Genomic DNA, 9039 nt, shown 5'->3' with positions numbered 1-9039 from the left:
TTGACGGATTTGCGTCCTGCACTGGAGACCCAGTCGATCGACTAATGGACTCGGTCGATCGACCAATCTGGCTGGGCATGAACAGTTTCTGGTTAGAAACTGCTTCGTCAAAAACTTCTGTCGATCGACTGACATTGGTGGTCGATCGACCACTTATGCTGTGCTCAATTAGTTTCTGGTCAGAACATTTTTCATCAGGTAAGCCGGTCGATCGACTGCAGTTGTTGGTCGATCGACCACTAGTACTGGCGATAAAGTTTGTTTTCGCACCAGAAACTGAACTCGTCTTTTCATCCTTTCCCGAGTCTTCTCTTGGCTTATCAGGACCATCATAAGAAAGGACACTTCGGAGATTAATGGCATTAATGGTTTCAATTGGCCCCTCACATTTGCTTGAAGAATTGGCGACTTGCTTAGCCTCTAAATTCTCCAATTGCTTGATAAAATTCTTTGTAGACTCAATCCCAGCTTCTTCTATTTTCGTGACTTGAACCAAAAGAGTTCGGACTAGGTCTCTCAATTCCGCGGTCTCATCTGAATTATGGACAGGAATTTCAACTCTTTCCTTAGAAGCTTCAGAGGTCTCGAGCTTCTCGAGACGGGCAGTAATAGAAGTTATGAGTGTCACAACGGCACTCATTTCATCACTTTGCTTTCGCGACTTTCCACGCGAACTTCCAAACTCGGCTCTATGGACTGCCATCTCCTCAATAGTGTTCCAACCTTTATTCTGACCGGTATTATTTTGGAACCTACCATTCGCAGCTGCGTCCAGGATAACCTTGTGGTCATCATATAAAGAATTATAGAATAAGTTGCAAAGGTACCACTGCTGGAAACCGTGGTGAGGGACAACCCTAACGAAACTCTTGAAACGTCCCCATGCTTCACAAAATTCCTCATCAGGTCCTTCCTGGAAATTTGTAATTTTACTTCTCAAGGCATCTGTCTTTGTAAGTGGGAAGTATTTTTTGTAGAAAGCTAATGCTAGAGATGTCCAATCTGTGACTCCAACTGCTACCCTATCAAGGTAGCGGTACCAATCTCGCGCCGAATCCTTCAAGGAGTATAAGAACATTATCCCCTTTACTTCATCCTGGGTCACCCCAGCCGGTACAGGTATGGAACAGCAGTAGTCTGTGAAAATTTCCATATGCTTCAAAGGATCCTCGTCCGGTAGACCAGCAAACTGATTTCGCTCCACTAAATCAATATAAGAGGAACGAAATTCGAATTTACCAGTAGTAGGGGTGGGTAAAACGTATCCCTTTGGAACATGCTGCTCTTGTGGCTGAAGATTGTCATATATTGTAGTCATGTTCGCAAAACGAGAGTACTCAAGTCTTCCTCTCAAAACCTCGTCTTCTAACGTGCAAAAGCAAAACTAGAAGCAAGAGTAAGCAACGGCCTCAAGGAACCAAAGTTCCTTGAGACAAGAAAAATAAACTAAAAATAAAGCAAACAGAATTACACCGTCTCCCCGGCAACGGCGCCAAAATTTGATACCGTCGTTTTGTATCAAAATTAAATTTATAAATCCGAACTAAAACTGTAGTCAGTGATAGCAAGGGTCGAACCACAGAGAGACAAGATCAATTCTATTTGCTAATTTTTTATCTATTGAATTAACAATTTAAACGGGGGTTTTGAATTGGTTTGATTTTGAAGACTAATTGACAAAATAAAGAGTTTCTCAAATAAGATAAAGAGAGATCAAGAACTTCGGTTCACCATGGCTAAGGTCAGGTCAAAAGAGATAGCTGAGGTCTTGTAATGGTCTCAGGGAGTAAAAGCAAGCCTTTAGATCAATGCTCAAATTTAACCTTACGGTCTTTTAATTCCCTAGAATTTCTCAAGCTTTCGCTCAAAGGAAATTCCAAAACTAAAGAAAACTTAACCTACTAATCTTTCAATCTAGCAAGATGGGTTTATCAAAAGGAAACAAGATCGATACGGAAGAAATCATACTAATAAATCGACCTAATTTATGCCATGGCTCACCCCGTTCCCAATCAAGAAGATTAGCTATGCATGATTAAAACTAAAACAATTGCAAACTTAAAGACATACAATGAAATTGACATGGTTGAAATTGAACTTAAGACAAAAGATTAAAACTGAATTGCTTATATAAAAACTAGTAAAAACAAGAAATAAAGAAGAAGGAAATCGTCATAACGCTTACTAATCGATTGATGAACAAAGTAATTGAAAAGTGGAATCCGTCGCCTCCCAAAACTAGATCTAAACTTCAGTTTCTTCAATAATGAAAAGCATAACCTAAAATTATTTTTGCCTTCTACTGATAAACCATGCCAAAAAGTTAATTACAATTGGGCTTTTAAAAGTCTAACACGAAAAATCAATCTCAGCCTCGCGGCCTGGTCGATCGACTAAGGGGCATGGTCGATCGACCAGCCAATGCAGTGCAGTATCTCCTGCTGAACGTCCACGGCCGATCGACTGAAGAGGTTGGTCGATCGACCAACTGAGTCGTGCAGTGACTTCCTCCTCTCTTCAAATCAGTCACTTCACTCCAATGCACGCATCCCAAGGTGAGTGAATACAAACTCCCTTCTTCCAAGCTTCCCTGAAGTTGCCTCCGGAGGACGATTTAGGCTTGATTTAGCTCACTTCCACTCATTCCTACAATAAATCATAGAAATCGCAAAGTAAACCGTTTCGGGAGAAATAGTAGCTTAAAGCTAACAAATACGCATGGAAATACGTGCCAAAACTGCAAATAAAGTGTATAGAATATGCACGTATCATTTATTCTCGGGGGCTATCTGAACATTGATAGCGAGGGCCCCTTTGTGCTTAACATTGCTTATTTGACTGCTCAGTATTTTAACACTGACGGGAAGAAGACATCGGGCACCATTGTCTGCGGTGGCATAGCTACCTTTCTTGCCCGTTCTATCTTCCCTATCTTCCCTTGTGATTTGGCACAGGTCTATACTGATAGGTACCTAGATATTCCTGCCCTGCTGTCTATGTTTTGGCTAGCTTCTGACCAGCGGACTTGGAAGATTTGTGGTTCCTTGTCCGAGACCTTACCTTGCACCACCCTACCCCGTCTTGTCCCTTTACCTACTGTTACGGGTAGGATACCTCCACCTTTTCCCTTCTACCACCTTCTACTCGCTCCACCTACCACTACTTCCACTGCTAAGAAGCGGAAGAGACCTGAGACAGGAGAGGGATCCACATCGTCTACGGGTGGCCAGACTTCGACGGCCACTCCTACACCGATCCCTATTCCCACTCCTGAGACTACACAGCCGGCCTATCCGGCTAATTTTGTTCCTCCTCCACCTTTTGAGGCGTGCGCGGTCCTAGACTAAGGACGTCGTGACGGTTTGCTTCTTGAGCTTCTTACTAGGCAGGCTCGTATGGAGCGGGACATTGCCCTTGCTTTATTCCCTTTATACGAGCATCACATGAAGAGAGGACGTCCTATTTCTGAGGGCTGGCCGCACCCGTCTTTCTACCGGTACCCGGCGGAGGGGTACCCACACCCAGCCAGCGAGGCAGACACCGCTGAGGAAGGAGAGAGAGTACAGGCTGAGGAGGGGAGGAGGAGGGAGCAGGAGCGTGATCCTGACTTCGTGGTGGTAGAGGAGGAGGAGGATGGTGATGAGTAGCTACTGGTCTACTTACTTCCCTAGTTTTCTGGCTGGTTTGGGGAAGTTCGTCATTTTGTATGTACATTCTTGCTCTTTTATTTTTTTCGTCTCCTTTTCATTTATTGTTTTTCATTCATTTATTGGTTGTATATATCCGTTTCCCATTATATATTTGCTGGTGTATGCTGGAGGACAACGAGGGCATTGTCCGTGTTGGTTTGGGGAGGGTATTGCATCGTTTGAGTCTGTATTTTGCATTGTTTTTGCATTCACGTTTACTTTCTGTTTGCATTTGTATTTATTTTTTAAATCATTAGAAAATCCAAAAAAAATTAGGAAATTTCAAAAAATCAAAAAATAGTCACGTTTCATTTTTCATATAGGTTGAGTCGGAACCGTAGATTTCCGTGATGATATTGCACTTTAACTTGTCATTTTTACTTGATCTTTTCATCTAATTGACAGTTATTAGTTTAGTCTTGCGCATATCTACGAGTTAATGTCAAAAATATAGCTGACTGTGTAGACTTGACCTGATAAATTGGCAACCTACTTTACAATTTCTGACTTTTAGAGCCATATAACTGGTCACATTCATGACCGGTTCATGTAGGAATTGAGAGTAGTACTCCTTGCATAACATGTTTATCACTTTTGCACATATATGAAATTCGATTTCTTGTCAATTGCATACATTCGGGTTTGTGATCGGTATCACATGCAGGGAGGTGCTTGCAAATTTCCCTTTCTTTCATTTTCACCCATTTAGCTCCACTTTAGCCAAATATAGCCCTTTTGACCCATTAGCTACACCCAAAATTTAGCCTGCCAGTCAAGCTAGTTTAGTGTGACTATTGTGGTATATCTATTCTTGTTGCAAGTTTGGCTCATTTTCAATGCGCGGAGTTGGTAGAAAAAGAAAGCATGAGGAAAAGAAAGAAAAGAAACGTGTGAAAAAAAATGAAAAAAATGAAAAAGAAAATTGAAATACACGTGAAATCAGAAGAAAAAGAAAGAAAAGAGAAAAAAATGAAGTTTGAATTTGAAATAGAAATGAGATTGTGTTAAAAAAGGGAAGTTTGTGACGGTCTACTCCTTCGTCTTATTCATATCTTTTTGAGGAGATAGTGTATTGGGTAGTGAGTTGTGTGCCACTGAAGGGCACTTGCGCTTTATTTTCTAGTCACCTGAGATTCGGATGGTTTTATATGGTCCTGTTTAGGTGCTAGCTTGACGCTTTACCTCCACATTTCCATAATTTATTTTGCCTTTTCTCACCTGTAACCTCAGTTTCCCATATCTTTTGTAGGCCCTCGGCTGTGACGGACATTGTTGGTTGGTATGTATGTACAATACTTGAATCGTCTATAATTTTTGTTGCATGCATGTTATGTAGGTCGCAGTTTAGGTGAGTGACTGTTTTCTCTTTCTCTGTTTCACATATATATTCACCCTTTGCTTCATGAGAGAAGAATGACCCCGTGAGAGTCCGATTTTGTTGGTCTTGCAAGGTCGATAGGTCAGCTTTATTTATGGACATCATACAACTCGTTTGCGTACTGACTGCTGTAGTTATGACTGTTAATTTTGTTTGCATTAAACGGGTTCAAGTAGACAAGTTATAGCTAGCTCTGAGTTTTCTTTTCAGTTCCATTAGTTTGCATTTAGTTTATTTAAGGACGAATAAAGGTTCGATTTGGGGAGATTTGGTACGTGCAATTTATGTAGACTTTTTAGCCTCTTATTGCACGCATTTCTATGCCTTTTTGGATCGCTTTGTATTGCAAAATGCACCGAATTGGCTACTTTGGTTTGTTTTGTCTTAATTACATAAATGGACCCGAAAGTAGCGGAACCGACCCTTATTCGTCCCAAATACCATGCATTGTATGGAGACGAAGTCATTAGAACGAGAGTTGTACCTTGGAGTGCGTGAAGGAGGTCATATGAAGCTACCAAAGACGTGTTTGAAGCTGACGCAACAGATAACCACTCGATCGAGATGCTTTGGAGGTCGATCAAGTGCTTTGGCTGGAACAGGAGGTCGATCGAGTGGTTTCATTTTCTCAATCGAAATGAGGTTTATAGGCGTTACTCGACCGAGGAGCTGAAGTGGTCGATCAAGTACATTTGCTGGAGAAGACCTCGATCGAGTAGTCTGAAATTACTCGATCGAGGGGTTTGCTATGATACACGGGTTGACTTAATCCGTGATAGGTTTAGTTTTATTAATTTACACTTCCCTATATAAGGGAGTCGTAATTAGGTTAATAAACACTTCTACTTTTACTTTTACAACTCTTAATACTCTTTACTGCTTAATCTCAAACCTTTGCTCTTTGCTTTTGTGGATTTATCTTTACGACGGATTCAATTGGATTGTAATCTCACTTTCTCCTTAATTCTTAATCTAAGACTTTGCTTATTCTTAAATTCTCGTTCTCTTGTTATCGTTCTTATCCTTGTTTATTTTATGCTTGATTGTCATCTTTTCATTATGTCTTTTATTAGCATGTCTTTCGTTATTATTGTTAATTACATTAAGAACATGAGTAGCTAATTCTCTTTATGTTAGGACTAGGGAATCCATGGTAGGATTGTGACGATGTAGCGAATAGACTAGATAATTTACATGTGAGAATCTGTTCCCAAAGCAATATAACTGTAACATTAATTTAGTTGAGTGCACGCTTCTAAATTACATTAATTTGGTTAAGTTAATTCCTGGATCGGAAGATTGGAATAAACAGACCTGCTATGAACAGTAGACTACCCTCATGCGGACAGAAGTTAAGTTTGTGGAATTATAGGGTGGATAGCGGACCGGAAGGACCTTTCCCATGCCCTTCTCACAGTAGATTGTCTAGGCTATTTGCAACTGAGTCGATAGACTACCATGGTGAACCGAAATCCTGACATACTCTCCTTTATTTGATCACTTTTATCACATTTTCTCGCTTTAATCGCTCTTACTTTATTTGTCTTACCTTTGACTTTTAGTAGTTTAGAAAGTCAAATACAAAACCCCCACTTGTGACATATATAGACGGACTTTCAGACATGTACCTTGCCTCCCTGTGGAGATCGACCCTACTTATCACTAGCTTCCGTTAGTATATTTAGGTTTTAGTTTTGGTACAGAAACGACAGTATCAACTATCACCCTTAGGATCATCATTGAATAAACAACAACAGTTGGAGAAAATTCTTGGTTGTTCTGCTAGTCAGAAGATAACCATTTTGCCGCCCGAGCAAGCAAAAAACAAGGGAAGCGGGAAGAGAATGTTGTCGCTTAAGGAAAAAGCAGTTGCCTTAGCAAGCAAGCCAAAACGCATGTGTAAAAATTGCAAGCGATTAGCTAACCATGACAAGTGGAATGCCCTAACCCTTTTGCAGAGCACCCACCATTGTCACCTTCGTTAGAGGAATCGTCAGAAGAAGAGGAAGAAGAAGTGGAAGAGGAAGAAGATGACATCTTAGAATAATCACTATAATAAGCAATAATCTGCACAATTTTTTTTGGATGACATATGTATCATTCTCACTTATGTCTAAACAAAATACGAGGTACAACTTGATGTTTCGTATTTTGTTTATACATCAAATTGCAGTTAAGTCAACTATTAGCCATTGGTATTACAATCTATTTTGTTGAAGTATTTTGTTTTGGACGAAACTGTTATAAATTGTAACATCAAAGTACATGAACTTGCAAAATCTTTACTCTTATTATAATTTATCTTCTTGGAATTACAGTTTGTCTGGTTAGAATTATAATTTTCTGTTTAAAGTTACACTTTTTCTGAGTAGAATCTGCTTAGAATGACAGCTTATATTATAAGAATTACACTTTATCTTATTATAATTACAGATCATTTGATTAAAGTTACACTTCATCTCTTGTAAAGCCTTATGACATAGCTTGGCAAAACAACATAAATATTATTACATCATCTGTTAACGACATAAATATTATTTTGAAAAGTGACATTGTCTTACAAAATGTTGAAAGCTACCAACTTATCTCTGCTAACATTGTTTAACAAAAACTAATTGTCTAATGATAATGATACCAAGTATGAACAAGTTGTTTACATATTTGAGGAGGCTAAGTTTGACATAGCGGATAAGGAAAGTGACATCTTAGAATAATCACTTAGAATAATCACTATTCCACTGTTACAATTTTTTTGGATGTATTATGTATAATTCTCACGAAACATCAAGCTGTAACTCGTGAAGTACTTTGTCGAAGTCAAATAACAGGATTTTGTTGAAGTACTTTGTTTTGGACTAAACTATTATAAATTGTAACATCAAAGAACTGGAATTTGCAAAATCAGACTATAATGACACATTATATGATTAAAGTTACACTTTATCTGATTTTTTAGTTAGAGTTACAATTTTATACTTACAGGTTTTTTAGTTAGAGTTACAATTTTGATGAATAAAGTTACACTTTATCTGATTAGAATCCGCGGAGAATTTCAGCTTATATTATTAGAATTACACTTTATCTGACTATAATTACACTTTATATGATTAAAGTTACACTTCATCTCTTGTTGACAGTAGTTACACTTAATCTGATTATAAGCCTTATGACATAGCTAAAAGGGGTACATTACATTCATATTATTTTGAATAGTAACATTGTATTACAAAGTAGGGAAAGCTACCAATAAGGATTTGCTAACAGTTTCTAACAAAAACTAATTGCCTAATGATACCATGTATGAACTAGATGTTTACATGGACAAGGTGTTTCATACAAAAAAAAGTTTACAACCAACGCACGATCGTTATTTTTTTACAACGGCATGGGATATTTTACGCTTCACTTGTAATTCCTTCCACAATTTTTCTTTGTTGTTAATAAAATCTTTGAAATTCTCGAGGACACCTTCACGTAAAACGTTCATGTCTGCTAGAACGAGGGTAGCTATTAACTGTTAAACCAATAACGCCTTGATTTCTTCTTATCGATGTCAGCATGAATAAAAGGAACACCCTCATATAATAGCATTGCCATCATGGTGAACAGCCCCGACTCTGGTTTGTTGAGAGTAGGTGAGCATCCGCTAAAAGGTATCTGGCGGACCGCATAATGAGGAATTTCCCTTCCTCTGGTTTGATCTTTGGTTTTATCTCGTGAATCCAAATAATCACTCATTGCGCTAGCTTACATATGTACGAATTTACATCAAATTCTGATTAATTTAAACAATTTTCTCTATATAGAAGATATTGGACGACAACTTACAATTAGACGCGCCGCCTTTCCCATTGCTGACTTCTGCAAATTAGAATGCCGCTGTTGGTCAAGCAAGTCGATCGAACGTGATTTGTGATTGATACATACACATGCAAAATGGTCGTCCATGCAAAATGGGACAAAGAGTAAATC

At 38.8% G+C, this 9039-nt stretch overlaps 1 non-coding gene across 1 annotated transcript; it reads left to right on the top strand.

Moving 5' to 3' along the window:
• Positions 1 to 836: 836 nt before the first annotated feature.
• On the top strand, positions 837 to 945 carry LOC141625408 (small nucleolar RNA R71). The gene has a single exon (XR_012535191.1). It is a non-coding gene; the product is annotated as a small nucleolar RNA R71 (small nucleolar RNA).
• Positions 946 to 9039: the final 8094 nt, after the last annotated feature.

Source organism: Silene latifolia, chromosome X (assembly GCF_048544455.1).
Source record: "Silene latifolia isolate original U9 population chromosome X, ASM4854445v1, whole genome shotgun sequence".
NCBI lineage: Eukaryota > Viridiplantae > Streptophyta > Magnoliopsida > Caryophyllales > Caryophyllaceae > Silene > Silene latifolia.
Note: the sequence above shows the minus strand (reverse complement) of the source record. Positions and strands in the feature narration are given on the sequence as shown.